This window comes from Globicephala melas, chromosome 7, assembly GCF_963455315.2.
Source record: "Globicephala melas chromosome 7, mGloMel1.2, whole genome shotgun sequence".
Classification (NCBI taxonomy): domain Eukaryota; kingdom Metazoa; phylum Chordata; class Mammalia; order Artiodactyla; family Delphinidae; genus Globicephala; species Globicephala melas.
Window position 1 is genome coordinate 57,920,927 of NC_083320.1, and position 16,087 is coordinate 57,937,013.

The following is a 16,087-nucleotide window of genomic DNA, read 5'->3' on the forward strand; positions in this document are numbered from 1 at the left end:
CACCACCTCGGCCCTGTGAGCCAGGGTTTTATAGATGACAAAAGAAGCACGGGGAGATTAAGGAACCTGCCCAAAGAGACCTAGAGAGTTAAGTGGTAGATATGTCAGTGCTTCTACGTTCTTGCTTCCTGAACTTTAACTTGAATATGAATCACCTGGGGACCTTGTTAAACTCACTAGGGCTGGTGTTGGGCCCCAATCTCTGCATCGCTAACAAGCTCCCCCCGATGCTGATTCTGCTGACTCAGGGCCAGTTTTACGCTCTCTTGCCTTTTGGAAGTTCAGCTGCCTTTTTATCATCAATTAAACTCGTCCAAATGGCTCAAGGGTGTGAGCAATCACTTTAGCTGATTTTTATTGAGTGCTTACTCTATAGCAGGCCCTGTACTAAGAGCTTTCTGTGGATTATCTCATTGATTAAAGGAAGCAGTGTCCCGTTTGACACACGAGGAAACCGAGGTGCACAGTTTAAAGAACTTGCCCAAGGTCACAAAGCCAGTGAGCGGCAGTGCTGGTCCCATTTGTTCTTGCAGCGCACCTGGGAAGCAGGGAAAGCGGAGCATTGCTAGCTCGTTCTATATATGGAGAGATTGTTCAATATTTTAAAGCAGGGCCTGGGATCCATCTGGTTCTCATAATACAAAATCCAATGCCTTTTCCCTTTCCCCCTCCCTAACCATGAACAAACAATTCCAGTAAGCGATTTCTCCCTTCAGACAGATCTGAAGGAGTCCTAAACCAAACCATTATCATCCCCCCGGGACTTGAACAACGTTCCTTGCTCAGCTGTCTCCATTTTCTTAAAAAATCCATTATGCTGGTTAGAATCCCTGGAGGCCTGCAGCATCTCGGGGGAGTAATCAAAAGCCTCCAGAACTCCTGGAAAGGCCCTTCTATTGCAGACAAGGGTGCATTTTCCCAGAGTTACTTATTACCAGGTTTAATTGGCAGCAGTGGTGCCAGGTATGTCAGGCCCAAAACCTGATGTAAACTTTCAGTGACTTTATGCAAAAATCCACAGGATGTGGTTGTTTTCCCTCCAGCCCCTCAGCCCTCAGCTCCTCTCCCCTCTGCTTTCAGGTACTGTGCCCCTCCCTCCCTCCCTTCTTTTTTTTTTTTTTTTTTTTCGGTACGCGGGCCTCTCACTGTTGTGGCCTCTCCCGTTGCGGAGCACAGGCTCCGGATGCGCAGGCTCAGCGGCCATGGCTCACGGGCCCAGCCGCTCCGCGGCATGTGGGATCCTCCCGAACCGGGGCACGAACCCGTGTCCCCTGCATCGGCAGGCAGACTCTCAACCACTGCGCCACCAGGGAAGCCCCCTCCCTCCTTTATTACACATTCTCTTCTCCAACTTGCTTTCCAGAAAGGAGACTGGTGACTCCTTTCTAAACTGCATTCTAAACTGATGACTGATAATGTTTAAACAATTGTATCGGGACTTCCCTGGTGGCACAGTGGTTATGAATCTGCCTGCCAATGCAGGGGACACGGGTTCAATCCCTGGTCCGGGACGATCCCACATGCCGCAGAGCAACTAAGCCCATGCACCACAACTACTGAGCTTGCGCTCTATAGCCTGCGAGCCACAACTACTGAACCCACGCATTGCAGCTACTGCAGCCCACATGCCTAGAGCCCGTGCTCCGCAACAAGAGAAGCCACCGCAATGAGAAGCCCGCGCACCACAACGAAGAGTAGCCCCTGCTCGCCGCAACTAGAGAAAGCCTGCTCACAGCAACGAAGACCCAACGCAGCCAAAAAATAAATTTTAAAAAAAATTGTATCAATTATTCCAAGTGCTGGGAATGGGAATGGAGGACTTAGAGATTCAAACGATTCCTGCACTTGGGAAGTTTACAGTTTAGTAAGGGTAACAGATACAGAAAGAATTTCAGTAGAAAGAGGTAACTTCTCAGATGTAGACATCTCAAGGGCACTATGGGAGCCCAGAGACCTTATCAAAGGAGATGCCATCACAGGTGAATTCTGAAGACTGGGCCAGAGGCAGCCAGTGGAAAGACATTCCAAGCAGAAGGAACAGCATTAGCCAAAGCACAGAGGCATGAAACAGCTCAGATGGGTGGGAGCAATGCTATACTTTGAGGCATAAAACGTAAAGCAAGGAGTGCCCGAGGACAAGACTGGAAGGTAAAATAGAAGGAATGTCAAGGGGCTTGGAGTTGCTTCTCTAGGCACTGGTTCTCAAATTGCGCCTCAGGGTTCATTTTGGAAGCCAAGCATGGACGGACGTCTGAGCTCCCACCCTGCAGCTCCCCTGCCCTTCCACCAGGGCAGCTCGGCCTTGGCTGGCTTTATATATTTGGTGTTGTGCATAAAGAGAGTTCTGCTGTCAGAAGACATGTGCAACCAGTGCTGTACCTGACGGGGCACCATCACAGAGGAACTCGGGGCTTCAGGGATTGGGGAGAGGCTGAATTTGGGGTTTCCTCTAGTTGGCAGATGGCCAAGGAGCTCTTTCTCTCTACAGGCCAGGAAGTGGCCATTTCATTTCCTGATTCAATTGTGTGATGAGTAAGGAAGTGGGAGCTGCTTCCTTCTTCCCGGCTGAAGGGAAGGCCGAGCTAGCTAGCCCAGCCTGTCCCACTGACCCCTCAGCCCTCACTGGCTCCACCGGCCACACTGGCCGCATCAGCCCTCCGAGTCCAATCTCTCGAGTCCAGCCCACAGGGGCTTATCACTCCAGTGACCCTTGATACCAAGTTATGACTATGGGTCTGACAGGCCCCACCGTGCTGCCAGAACTGGACTTGCTTATGGAATCTATCCATTTGAAAGCCTTGCTGGCTCTCCCCATGACCACCATGACTTACCTCATCGATGAATAGCCCACGTAAGCCAGTCTTATCTTCCCCTCCTGCCAGAGGACCTGGCTCTTCCAGCGCTCCACACCAGCCTCCCCGGCCTGCCGGTCACTTGGCCAGGTCATGAATATTCTGGTTCTTTTACGTTCTCCACATAAACCAAGTCCCTCAGCCCCTAATCCTGACTGCTACTCTGCGGGACACCCTCCCTTCAGGCTGCTTGACTGGTACCGCCCCGGCCCCAGGAAGGCAGCCTCAGTAATTCATCCTCCAGCACCACCTTCCAAGAGTGCTTCCCAAGCCACCGCCAGACACTCACTGAGGCACGTGAAGCTGACTTTCTCCATGGGAAAGCATTAGTCCAGAGAGCAACAAACATTTCGAATGTGCATAGTATCAGCACAAATGTTTGAGGGTGCAACTCCCCGCCATAGACTGATGATGACTTACAGATTATAATCAGGTGTTACTGTGATACTCCATTGTGTACATTATTAAACATACACAAAAATATAAATTAAAGTGAATGAGTTAGAGGTAAACAGTATTTTTAAGTGCTTTATTTATTAATGGTACAAAATTTTTGCTCTCACTTTAAAAATGCAACAAGAATATTCTTTCTAAGAGGACTATAATTGAATATGTTTCATCTTTTAAAAATTAATAGACTTTATTTTGAGAGGTAGTTTTAGATTTACAGAAACATTGAGCAGAAAATACAAAGAGTTCCCATATACCCACTCAAAACCCTCCTCTCCCCAGTTTCCCAGATTAATAACAGCTCATATTGGTGTGGTACATTTGTTATAAAACAATGAGCCAATATTGATATATATTATTATTAACTAAAGTCTGTAGCCAGCATTAGAGTTCACTCTTCGTGTCGTACATTTTATGGGCTTTGATGAATGCATAACGACACGATCCACCATGACAGTATCATACACAGTAATTTCATTGCCCTAAAAATTCCCTGTGCTCCGCCTATTCATCCCTCTTCCCTGCCCCCAGCCCCTGGCAACCATAGATGGTTTTTGGGTTTTTTTTTAGCGGTACGCGGGCCTCTCACTGTTGTGGCCTCTCCCGTTGCGGAGCACAGGCTCCGGACGCGCAGGCTCAGCGGCCATGGCTCACGGGCCCAGCCGCTCCGCGGCACGTGGGATCTTCCCGGACCGGGGCACAAACCTGTGTCCCCTGCATCGACAGGCGGACTCTCAACCACTGTGCCACCAGGAAAGCCCCATAGATCTTTTTAGTGCTCCATTATTTTTTACAACCTTGGTTTAAGCCTTTGTGATAAAATTGGATTGGGAGGTCCAATTCCAAGTACACTACTTGCTTTTGAACCACGCGGCTGGCATAGCAGAAGAGGCCTCCCAACGAGTACCTGCTCCCCACGAGGAAGAGGAGCACTGGGTGCACTTAGGAAATCACAGTAATTGTTTCAGTCCCACTCACCTGTTATGTAAAGGTCTCTATTGAAATTCAGCTGGTAAATTTCTCTGGTCCCTGCAGTCAATAATTTATTCTTGAAAGGTTATTAGAATCTGATGCATTTTACAAGTTTAACAAAGGGCTCAGCTGTCCACCTCTCTTCTAAAATACGTTGATAGGAAGGTTTTTAAGCAGATCTAAAATTCTTCTCCAAGTTTTCAAAGTAAATAGATATAAAGGTTTTTATAGATAATAAACTTGATTTTTTTAAAAAAACAAAACCATAGGATGATGGAAATACTTCCAAATACCTCTTTTCAAAAATACTTTCTAGAGTACAAATTTCTTTTCAAAGGCTGTTTCTCTCACATCATTAAAATGTCACTTTACATTAAAGGGATAGATTAAGAGAACTTATTTTTTTCTAAACTATTAAATAGGTAGCACACTGCTAACGACCATTTATCATCACAGAAAAGAAGAGCAAATTTAGAACGCTTGCCTTTTTTGAAAAGAAAAGGAATACACACACTTGAAGTTTTAAAAAGTTTTAGGTTCGGTAACATCTTTAAGTACTTTCACACAGATAGTCTTCTCAAATTACAGATTTTCAGTCAACCCCATCTCATAGATTCTACTGTTTAATTTTATTATCACTATTTTGATATGTTTTATATTTTTACATATATTTAACTTTTGTAATTTTTAAAACCTACTGCAGAAGGTTGAGTTCATCACTTGCCTGGGTCTGTGACACATTATCATTCTTCAAAATACCCTTGGGATATTTTAGCAAGTGCCCTCCTTACCTTTTAAAGGGCTGTCTTCCAGATCAATCATCTTTTAACAGCATCTTCATAAAGTGTTTTTTTTTTAAAGTGAATATCAATTTGCCACAATAAATAAACAAATTCAGCCTTCCCTGCCCCCTTCCAGCATCCTCCACTTCTGCAGGTGTACAGCATGGAATAACCATCCCAGCGCGGCTACACTTCCACAGGGACTCCCTGTGAATGCTGAGACTGGGAAGAAAAAGGCCCACTCTGAGTGCTGGGGGTCACCCCACTTCCTGGTTATGGTATTAAGGGTCCACTTCTCGCTGGTCCTCCAGCTGTGCCGCCTCATCTCACCGAAGTTAGGCGCCTGGATCCTTGTTACAGGAGGAGGACATTTGGAAAACCTTGTGCCTTTGGAAGCTCCTAAGGTCTTCGCAGGTACCTGCCCTGGCACCTGACCAATGAAGCAAGGCTTAATCATCCATCAGAGTCATCAGAACAAACGCCTTTCATGCCATTAAGTCCATTCCCCACATAAATAAAACCTACAGCCCACATGATCTTCCTGAGACACTTACTCGGGACCTGCCTGCCAGTTGTGAGTTTCAATCTTTGTACCTTCCTCACTGCTCCTGTAGGGGCACCAGAAACCAGCAGTTGGATCAAACTCCTCTGGACTTGTGCTCCCTGCCACCACCCTTTCCTGCCCCCTATGCTGGACACTGAGGGTTAACTGCCTTTCAGTTCCTCTTTTATGTGAAGGGACATGATGTCAGGTCCCCGGGAAACATCGGTTAGTGAACAGCTGTGCCTGCCTGTGCTGGCCATTTTCCATTCCTCCCTCCAGTCCTGGGGGGCTGACCTGTGCGGACAGCATGGCAGGTTTCCTTGTCCTCTGGCTCCTGACTGGGTTCACGTGGTGGTGACACTGGCAGGAGAGAAGTCAGGGTATTTATGGCTCCAGTCCCACCCCAGGGTCACCGTGGCTTGACACTATTCTTCATCTGAAGGTCACAACTCCTGCCAGCAGCCCCCTCCCAGAGCTGAAGCTACCCTCTCACATTCTGTCCCCTTCAGGCCTGGGGGCAGTAATGGCAGCGTCCCTTGTTCCTTTTCCTAAACACCTTTGTAAACAATTCCTTGATTAAGCTTTCCTATATTACCTCATTTGAGAAGATTTCTGTTTCCTGATGGAAACTGCCTGCTGTACAGTCCAAACAGCAGCTGTGGTGTAAATGCCATTCTTTTGTTCTTGATGTGATGCTGGGTCAAATAGGAAAATGGGTGTGAGTAATGAACAAGGATGATGATAATAACAACAATAATAATGAATTTTCTTGAGTGCCTGCTAAGAATCAGATGCCATGTGTATTGTTTTACATGCATGAACTCATTTGAACCTCACAACACTTTCATGAGGAGAGCGGTAGGCAGCCTCTAATGACTCCAGTGACCCCTGACTGCTAATATTCACACCCTTGTACTACACCTTCACCCCAAGTGCAGGCTGGATTTAGTGACTTGCTTCTAATGGCTAGAATGTGGCAGAGCAATGAGATGTCCCTTTCAAGATTACAAAAAGACCGTGGTTTCCATCTTGGGTGCTGCCCGTTGCTCACTTACTCTGAGGGAAAACAGTTGCCACGATGTGGGCTGACCTATGGAGACATCCATGTGGCAACGAACTAATGTCTTTAGCCAACAGCCAGTGAGTGAACTTGAAAGTGAATCCTCCTCCAATCAAGGCTTGAGATGACGGCATCCTTGCAAGAGACCCTAACCCAAAACACCCAGTTAAGCTGCACCCAGATTTCTAACCTCTAGAAATTATGAGATAATAAGTGTGTGTTGTTTTTTTTTTTTTTTTTAAACATCTTTATTGGAGCATAATTGCTTTACAATGGTATGTTAGTTTCAGCTTCACAACAAAATGAATCAGTTATATATATACATATGTTCCCATATCTCTTCCCGCTTGCGTCACCCTCCCTCCCACCCTCCCTATCCCACCCCTCCAGGCGGTCACACAGCACCGAGCTGATCTCCCTGTGCTATGCGGCTGCTTCCCACTAGCTATCTACCTTACGTTTGGTAGTGTATACATGTCCATGCCTCTTTATTGCTTTGTCACCGTTTACCCTTCCCCCTCCCCATAGCCTCAAGTCCATTCTCTAGTAAGTCTGTGTCTTTATTCCTGTTTCACCCCTAGGTTTTTCATGACATTTTTTTTTTCTTAAATTCCATATATATGTGTTAGCATACGGGTCTCTTGTAGACAGCAAATATATGGGTCTTGTTTTTGTATCCATTCAGCCAATCTGTGTCTTTTGGTGGGAGCATTTAGTCCATTTACATTTAAGGTAATTATCGATATGTGTGTTCCCATTCCCATTTTCTTAATTGTTTTGGGTTTGTTATTGTAGGTCTTTTCCTTCTTTTGTGTTTCTTGCCTAGAGAAGTTCCTTTAGCAGTTGTTGTAGAGCTGGTTTGGTGGTGCTGAACTCTCTCAGCTTTTGCTTGTCTGTAAAGGTTTTAATTTCTCCATCAAATCTGAATGAGATCCTTGCTGGGTAGAGTAATCTTGGTTGCAGGTTTTTCTCCTTCAACACTTTCAATATGTCCTGCCACTCCCTTCTGGCTTGCAGAGTTTCTGCTGAGAGATCAGCTGTTAACCTTATGGGGATTCCCTTGTGTGTTATTTGTTGTTTTTCCCTTGCTGCTTTTAATATGTTTTCTTTGTATTTAATTTTTGACAGTTTGATTAATATGTGTCTTGGCGTATTTCTCCTTGGATTTATCCTGTATGGGACTCTCTGTGCTTCCTGGACTTGATTAACTATTTCCTTTCCCATATTAGGGAAGTTTTCAACTATAATCTCTTCAAATATTTTCTCAGTCCCTTTCTTTTTCTCTTCTTCTTCTGGAACCCCTATAATTCGAATGTTGGTACGTTTAATGTTGTCCCAGAGGTCTCTGAGACTGTCCTCAGTTCTTTTCATTCTTTTTTCTTTATTCTGCTCTGCAGTAGTTATTTCCACTATTTTATCTTCCAGGTCACTTATCCGTTCTTCTGCCTCAGTTATTCTGCTATTGATCCCATCTAGAGTACTTTTAATTTCATTTATTGTGTTGTTCATCGTTGCTTGTTTCATCTTTAGTTCTTCTAGGTCCTTGTTAACTGATTCTTGCATTTTGTCCATTCTATTGTCCATTCTATCTCCAAGATTTCGGATCAACCTTACTATCATTATTTTGAATTCTTTTTCAGGTAGACTGCCTATTTCCTCTTCATTTGTTAGGTCTGATGGGTTTTTATCTTGCTCCTTCATCTGCGGTGTGTTTTTCTGTCTTTTCATTTTGCTTATCTTACTGTGTTTGGGGTCTCCTTTTTTGCAGGCTGAAGGTTCGTAGTTCCTGTTGTTTTTTGTGTCTGTCCCCAGTGGCTAAGGTTGGTTCAGTGGGTTGTGTAGGCTTCCTGGTGGAGGGTACTAGTGCCTGTGTTCTGGTGGATGAGGCTAGATCTTGTCTTTCTGGTGGGCAGGTCCACGTCTGGTGGTGTGTTTTGGGGTGTCTGTAGACTTATTATGATTTTGGGCCGCCTCTCTGCTAATGGGTGGGGTTGTGTTCCTGTCTTGCTAGTTGTTTGGCATAGGATGTCCAGCACTGTAGCTTGCTGGTCGTTGAGTGAAGCTGGGTGCTGGCGTTGAGATGGAGATCTCTCGGAAATTTTTGCTGTTTGATATTATGTGCAGCTGGGAGGTCTCTTGTGGATCAGTGTCCTGAAGTTGGCTCTCCCACCTCAGAGGCACAGCACTGACTCCTGGCTGCAGCACCAAGAGCCTTTCATCCACAGGGCTCCTTAATTTGGGATGATTCGTTGTCTATTCAGGTATTCCACAGATGCAGGGTACATCAAGTTGATTGTGGAGCTTTAATCCGCTGCTTCTGATGCTGCTGGGAGAGATTTCCCTTTCTCTTCTTTGTTCTCACAGCTCCCAGGGGCTCAGCTTTGGATTTAGCCCCGCCTGTGCGTGTAGGTCGCCGGAGGGCGTCTGTTCTTTGCTCAGACAGGACGGGGTTAAAGGAGCCGCTGATTCGGAGGCTCTGGGTCACTCAGGCCCGGGGGGTAGGGAGGGGCACGGAGTGTGGGGCGGGCCTGCAGCGGCAGAGGCCGGCGAGAAGTTGCAGCCTGAGGCGCGCCTGTGCGTTCTCCCGGGGGAGTTGTCCCTGGATCCCGGGACCCTGGCAGTGGCGGGCTGCACAGGCTCCCCGGAAGGGCGTGTGGCTAGTGACCTGTGTTCGCACACAGGCCTCCCGGTGGCGGCAGCAGCGGCCCTAGCGTCTCATGTCTGTCTCTGGGCTCCGCACTTTTAGCCGCGGCTCGCGCCCGTCCCTGGAGCTCTCTCAAGCAGCGTTCTTAATCCCCTCTCCTCGTGCACCAGGAAACAAAGAGGGACGTAAAAGTCTCTTGCCTCTTCGGCAGTTCCAGACTTCTCCCCGGACTCTCTCCCGGCCAGCCGCGGTGCACTAACGCCCTGCAGGCTGTGTTCACGCGCCAACCTCAGTCCTCTCCCGGCGCTCCGACAAAAGCCGGAGCCTCAGCTCCCAGTCCCGCCCGCCCCGGCGGGCGAGCAGACAAGCCTCTCGGCTGGTGAGTGCCGGTCGGCCCGATCCTCTGCGCTGGAATCTGTCCGCTTTGTCCTCCGCACCCCTGTTGCTGTGCTCTCCTCCGCGGCTCCCAAGCTCCCCCACTCCGCCTCCCGAAGCCTCCACCCGCGAAGGGGCTTCCTAGTGTGTGGACACTTTTCCTCCTTCACAGCTCTCTCCCGCTGGTGCAGGACCCGTCCCTATCCTTTTGTCTCTGTTTAGTTTTTTCTTTTGCCCTACCCAGGTACGTGGGGGGTTTCTTGCCTTTTGGGAGGTCTGAGGTCTTCTGCCAGCGTTCAGTAGATGCTCTGTAGGAGTTGTTCCATGCGTAGATGTATTTCTGGTGTATCTGTGGGGAGGAACGTGATCTCCGCGTCTTACTCTTCCGCCATCTTCCCGTTCAGTTTCCAGGGGTGGTTCTTGATTGCCGGCAGTTCTTCAGTGACTGATTCGTGTGTGTTGTTTTAAGTCATTAAGTTTTGAGGTAATTTATTACACGGCAACTGATAACTAATACAAAGGGATGCCATTTTTATCCTCTCTTTAGAGATACAGAAACTAATGCTTAGCCACCTGCTCCAGCTCATACAATTAGGAAATCAAAGAGTCAAGACAAAAAAACCTGACAGAGAGTCTGTGCACTTAACCATTACACTTATGGCCTCCTGATGAAACAGTCTATGAAGGGAATTTAAGTGTTTATAAGAATTAGCTATTTCCATTCTTCAATGTTGTCATTCAAAGTATAAATTGGTATCATGTTTTGGAGAGCAATTTGGCAGGATCTATCAAAAGGTGCAAACCCTTCCACCCTGCACCTCCACTTCTAGGATGCTAATTTACAGAAGGACACAGGTGTGTCGGCATTTAAGAGCATGAATCTTTATTGCGTATTTCTAAAAGGCAAATAACTGGAAGCAACATAAATATCTGCTAATAGGGGATTTGGTTGGATTATGATTCATCATACAGTGAAAGACTACATAGCTATTAAAAAGAATGAAGTAGATTTATATTTAGGGAAATGGAAAGGTAAACCTATGTATCTACAGTAGGTAGGGTTCTAGGATGGTCCCAAGATTTCTACCCCCGGTACACACATATTTTCTCCAAGTTGTTCAATCAAGCACTAATATAGATGCTGCTGTAAAGGGATTTTGTAGATGTACTTAAGGCCCTAAATTAGTTGAGTATAAGATAGGGAGATTGTGCTCAATGGACCTAATGTAATCAGCTGAGCTTTTAAAAAGGATTGAGCTTTTCCTGGTAAAAGACACTGAAAGTGTGAGAGGGATTCAATGTGAGGGAATTCTCCATTGCTGGCTTTGAAGATGGAGGAAGCTAGAATGCAGGTGGCCTCTAGGAGCTGAAAGCAGCCACTTGGTGACAGCCAGTAAGTAAATGGGTACCCTAGTCCTATTAGCATAAGGAACTTAATTCTGCTCATAATGACTTGAATGAGCTTGGAGGTGGAGTTTCCCCAAAGCCTGCAGAGAAGTACTCAGCCCTGGCTGAAACCTTGATTTCAGACTGTGATGCCTTGAACAGAGAACCCAGTCATGCCATGTCCAGACTTCTAACCTACAGAACCATGAAATAATAAATGGATGTTGTTTTAAGCTGCTAAATTTATGGAAGTTTGTTATATAGCAACAGAAAAACAATGCAATAGATTATTTAGTGGGAAAAGAAAGGCAAATTACAGAAGAAAAGGTGTAGTATGGCCCCATTTATTTGGCTTTTCATAAATATTTGCTGATTTTTTAAAAATTAAGGATATATAGGAAAAATATGGAGAAGACTATATATCCTACTATTACAGTGGTTATCTCTGGAGAATGGGATTGCAGGAGTCTTTAGCCTTCCATACCTATGCTTATGGAATACCTGAATTATTTAGAATGAGAATATATTTTTAATAAGGAAAGAAGATGATTAAATTTGCTAGCTTGGACTAAGGTTTAAATTCATCACATTCAATTCTCACTGTCTTAAGTTTTTTTGGAATAAGTTGTGATACTAAGTACACCCTGATTCTCTGCAGCACCCCTTGACCTAGCCTGGTGCTCTTGTCCCACATAACATTCTATGTTCTCCCTGCATTAAGTCAGAAGAGAGAACCCAAATCACTTGTCAGTATAGAGCCTTTAACCAGATATACCTGAACCCCAATAAGTCTGTTCAAAGATCAGTAAGTTTTCTTCTTTTGCTATTTGGCGCCAAGGAACCTGGATGCTAGTCAATTCAGGTCATTCGCACCAGCAGAAGCTCAGAGGTGGAACAAACACAAGAAGTAGGGTCAAGAGACAGTATGCACAGTAGTTAGAGTCAGGGCGTTGCTGTCAAAATAATCTGGATTCTGATGTTCACAAGTTGAGTGATCTTGGGCAGGTTGCCTAAGTTCTTTAAGTCACAGTTTCCTCATCTGTAAAATGGCGACAAATATCTATTCAGTTAATTTGCCTTGAGAATTAAATGAGATACTATATGTAAAAGGACCTAGCTTAATGCCTGGTATATTCATTCATCCAGTGGTCATGAGTACTAGAAATGTGCCAGGTGTTGGGAGTACTGTGGTGAACCAGTTGCCTTCACATGCCCCTCCCCCCAAAGGGGACTACTGCCTTGGGGGAGGGGTGAGGAGACAGGCATTTAAAAAGTAATTGCAATAAACAAATAATTGTTATAAGAGGGGAAGTTCTAAAACACCACAGGCCTAGTTTAGAGGTTAGGGGGAGTCCCAAAATAGTAGCTCTGAAATGATAAGCACATATATATCATTAATAATATTGGGTTCTGGTAAATTTGTCTTAATTTTGTCAATCTCAATGTCCTTCTATCTCCCTCCCTTTTCCTTCTTTCCCAAGATCATTATAATATTCCTAGCCTAACTTTGCCTTCAAGCAGCATTCAAGAAGTCATTTTTTCTTCATTCATTTCGAAGTGCCCATGACTGCAGAGGTTTAGCATGATACCTTTGCCTGGTGCCTGGTAATAACTTCATTCATTTTTTTAAAAAATAAATTTATTTATTTTTATTTTTGGCCGCATTGGGTCTTCATTGTCGCACACGGGCTTTCTCTAGTTGTGGCAAGTGGGGACTACTCTTCATTGCGGTGCACGGGCTTCTCATTGCCGTGGCTTCTCTTGTTGTGGAGCATGAACTCTAGGAGTGCGGGCTCAATAGTTGTGGCTCACAGGCTCTAGAGTGCAGGCTCAGTATTTGTGGCACACGGGCTTAGTTGCTCTGTGGCATGTGGGATCTCCCCAGACCAGGGCTCAAACCCATGTCCCCTGAATTGGCAGGCGAATTCTCTTTTTTTTTTTTTTTTTGCGGTACGCGGGCCTCTCACTTTTGTGGCCTCTCCCATTGCAGAGCACATGCTCCGGACGCGCAGGCTCAGCGGCCATGGCTCACGGGCCCAGCCGCTCCGCGGCATGTGGGATCCTCCCGGACCGGGGCACGAACCCGCGTCCCCCGCATCGGCAGGCGGACTCTCAACCACTGCGCCACCAGGGAAGCCCCGGCAGGCGAATTCTTAACCACTGTGCCACCAGGGAAGTCCTCTAACTTCATTCTTCATTTTGTATCTTCCCCCCCCCCCTTTTTGGCCAAGCTTTGTGGCTTGTGGGATCTTAATTACCCGACCAGGGATGGAACCCCAGCTCTCAGCAGTGAAAGCGCAGAGTCCTAACCACAGGACCACCAGGGAATTCCCTCAGTATCTTAATTTTAAAGTATAATTTAACATCACGCAAGGGAAGAAGGTATCCGTTGCAGAATTTTAGGTTTTGATCTTTTTAAGATGAAAATTTAACTTTTTCAACTTGAAATTATTTGAAACTTACAACTAAGTTGTGAAAATAGTAAAAAATGTTTCCATGTACCCTTCACTCAGCTTTCCTAAATGTTAACATCTAACATAACCATAGCCCACTCACGGAAACTAGAAAATTACCCCTGATAAAATACTATTCAGGTTTTGACCTTACTGAGAGAAATGCTGTCTGAGGAGAGAGAGCCAGGGGACTCTGGACAACTGATCACTGACTTTATGGGTGACTTAAAACAGTAGACAATTCAGAATACCATTCATTTTTGGCTTCCAATGATGAAATAATGGGAACGGACATATATTTTATCTTCCTAATTTTCTTTTTTGTGTACGAATGCAAAATTTTTATGGATTCTTGAAAGACACACACTCCAGAGAGTTCTTATCCCAACCAACATTTCATCAATTCCTTAAAAGTTGCCAGGAGCTCTACTGGGCTTTGGGGAATTAAAGATAAGTAAAAATTCCTGTTCCACTTGTGTGCCGCTACTCTCCTTATCTTTAGAGGGATTATCACGTTTAATCCTTACAACGATCCTAAGAGGTAAGAGCTATTGTTATCCCTATTTGACTGAAGCAAAAATTGAGGCTTAGAGGGCTGACAGGAGCCAGCCCCTGGACTTAACTTCCATGATACACAGTGGTAAGCGCTACTGACTTTTTTTTTCCAAGTCTGGAATAATATACTGATATATGAAATCAATGGTCTTCATTTTATATAAAACACAGCAAGCATATCACTATAGAAATGGTTGAAAAAGAAAAGCTTCGAATGATGAAATACATAATGAACCTTTAAAAGATGGGTACACTTAGGGACAAATTTTGTCACTGGAAAGTTTATCCATGTTACCGACCTCTTTCCCAGAAGAATTATTGTATCTGTTAAGAGCATGCGTGTCAAGGTACAAGTATGTACATGGAAACTGGCATAGGAGCAGACAGCCTAAAGTCAAGGATGAACCACCTTTTCAGCCTAGGACATCAATTCTGAAGTGCCTATGTTCCCACCTTTTCTGCTTTTATTTAAGGGGATACGCAGCCTTGATATTTTAACAATATGATTAAATGGTTATTATATCGATCGTAACTTGTTCTTTTCAAACGCACACGTTCTAACACGTGTGTCGTCTTAGTGTGTATTAACTTTTCTTTGGAGCCTGGAGATGGTGGCTTTCAGAGCCGGTCAGTAACAGCTCGGGCAACAGAGTAGAGCTTCAGCTTTCTCCAAATGTTTGCTGTTGATGCCACCGTATTTGAGGATGTGGGTGGCTGATGACAAATCCATCCCCACTAGGAGCAAAACCATTCAATCCCAGCCGATTCTTGGTGCTGGGGGGAGGAGGAGGGGGAGGGGGAGGGGCGGGCATCTTTACACGAGAGGAGTAGCAGTGCTGTCCCCACGCAGTGTTCAGGAAGACAGATGTGGATGGACCCTGGGCCTCTGTGGGCGCCACTCCATTTTAAAATTTATTTTTAAGTTGAATTTCTGTTTAAGATGTCTCAAAGCAGGCCCCTTCTTTTGAGAACAGAGGAGAAGGCGATGAGAAAAGGCTTTCCCTCGGGGTTGGGGGGGTAACCCCGGCAGCGGGAAGCTGGAGAGCTTGCAGTCCTTGGGGGAAAGGGCCCTCGGCTGGACACCCCTTCCAGTTCCCGCTCCTCTGCAAACACAGGGGAGGGAGACGGAGCGACACACGAGCCCCAGACTCCTAACCGCCCCACTACTGCCACGTTCCTCCAGGGTCCCGAGGCCACGGGGCGCAGAACCTCGGCAAGGGGCAGCGCGGGCGCGGCGCGCAGGCAGGAGGGCGAAGGGCAGACGGCTGCCTCGCCGCGCGTCCACATGTGGCAGGGCCGCAGGGGGGTGGGGACCGGCAGCCGAGGGGGAGGGTTTACATCCCAGCGAAGTTCCCGGATGGTCGCAGCCTCCCGGCGCTGAGCACTTTTCCTGCCCAGCTGCTCAGCCCTACGGACTAGGGAGAAGTTTCCCAGAAAAAAATGCCCGGCGCGCCGCGAGGCCCTGGAGCCCCACGGAGCCGCTGCGCGGTAAGGGACGCGCCGCCGCCGCCACCGAGGGCGCGACCGGGTTCCGGGGACTCAGGGCAACGCCCGTGGAGACCCTGGCAGCCGCCGGGGACCCCGGGGAGGGCTGGGCGGCGCGGCGCGGCTCGGCGCCGGGTGGGCACGGGCGGGGGCCGCGGGGACGTCGGGGCTGCGTCCGCTGCGGGCGGGGGCGCGGGCGCGTGGTCTCCTGGGGGGCTCGACTCGGGCCCGGCGGCTCGCGCGTCCTGCCGGCTGGCCGGCGGGCGGGGGAAGAAGGGGCCGCGGACCGATGGGCTCCGGACGCGGGCGCCTCTGGGGCTGGGCGCGCTGCTTGGCTCCGCCGAGCCTGGGGCCGCCCGGGGGGCTCGGCCCCGCTCGCGCTGTGGGTACCCGGGGCAGGGGCTTCGCGGGGATGCGCTGGGGCGCGTCTTCCCCCTTGCTCCCCATCCCCAGCGCCGGCGGATGGGGACTTTCGGGCATCCCCGGGGCCAGTTCCTGCTCTGGAGCCGCTTCGCTTTCTTCGCTGGGG

General features: G+C 47.3%; 1 protein-coding gene across 1 annotated transcript in view; it reads left to right on the forward strand.

Moving 5' to 3' along the window:
- Positions 1-15,402: 15,402 nt before the first annotated feature.
- WIPF1 (WAS/WASL interacting protein family member 1) overlaps positions 15,403-16,087 on the forward strand; it is a 112,906-nt gene continuing 112,221 nt past the window's right edge. The window contains exon 1 of the mRNA XM_030851546.3: positions 15,403-15,561. The gene's annotated coding sequence lies outside the window, so the exon portion shown is untranslated. The remainder of the gene's footprint in view (positions 15,562-16,087) is intronic.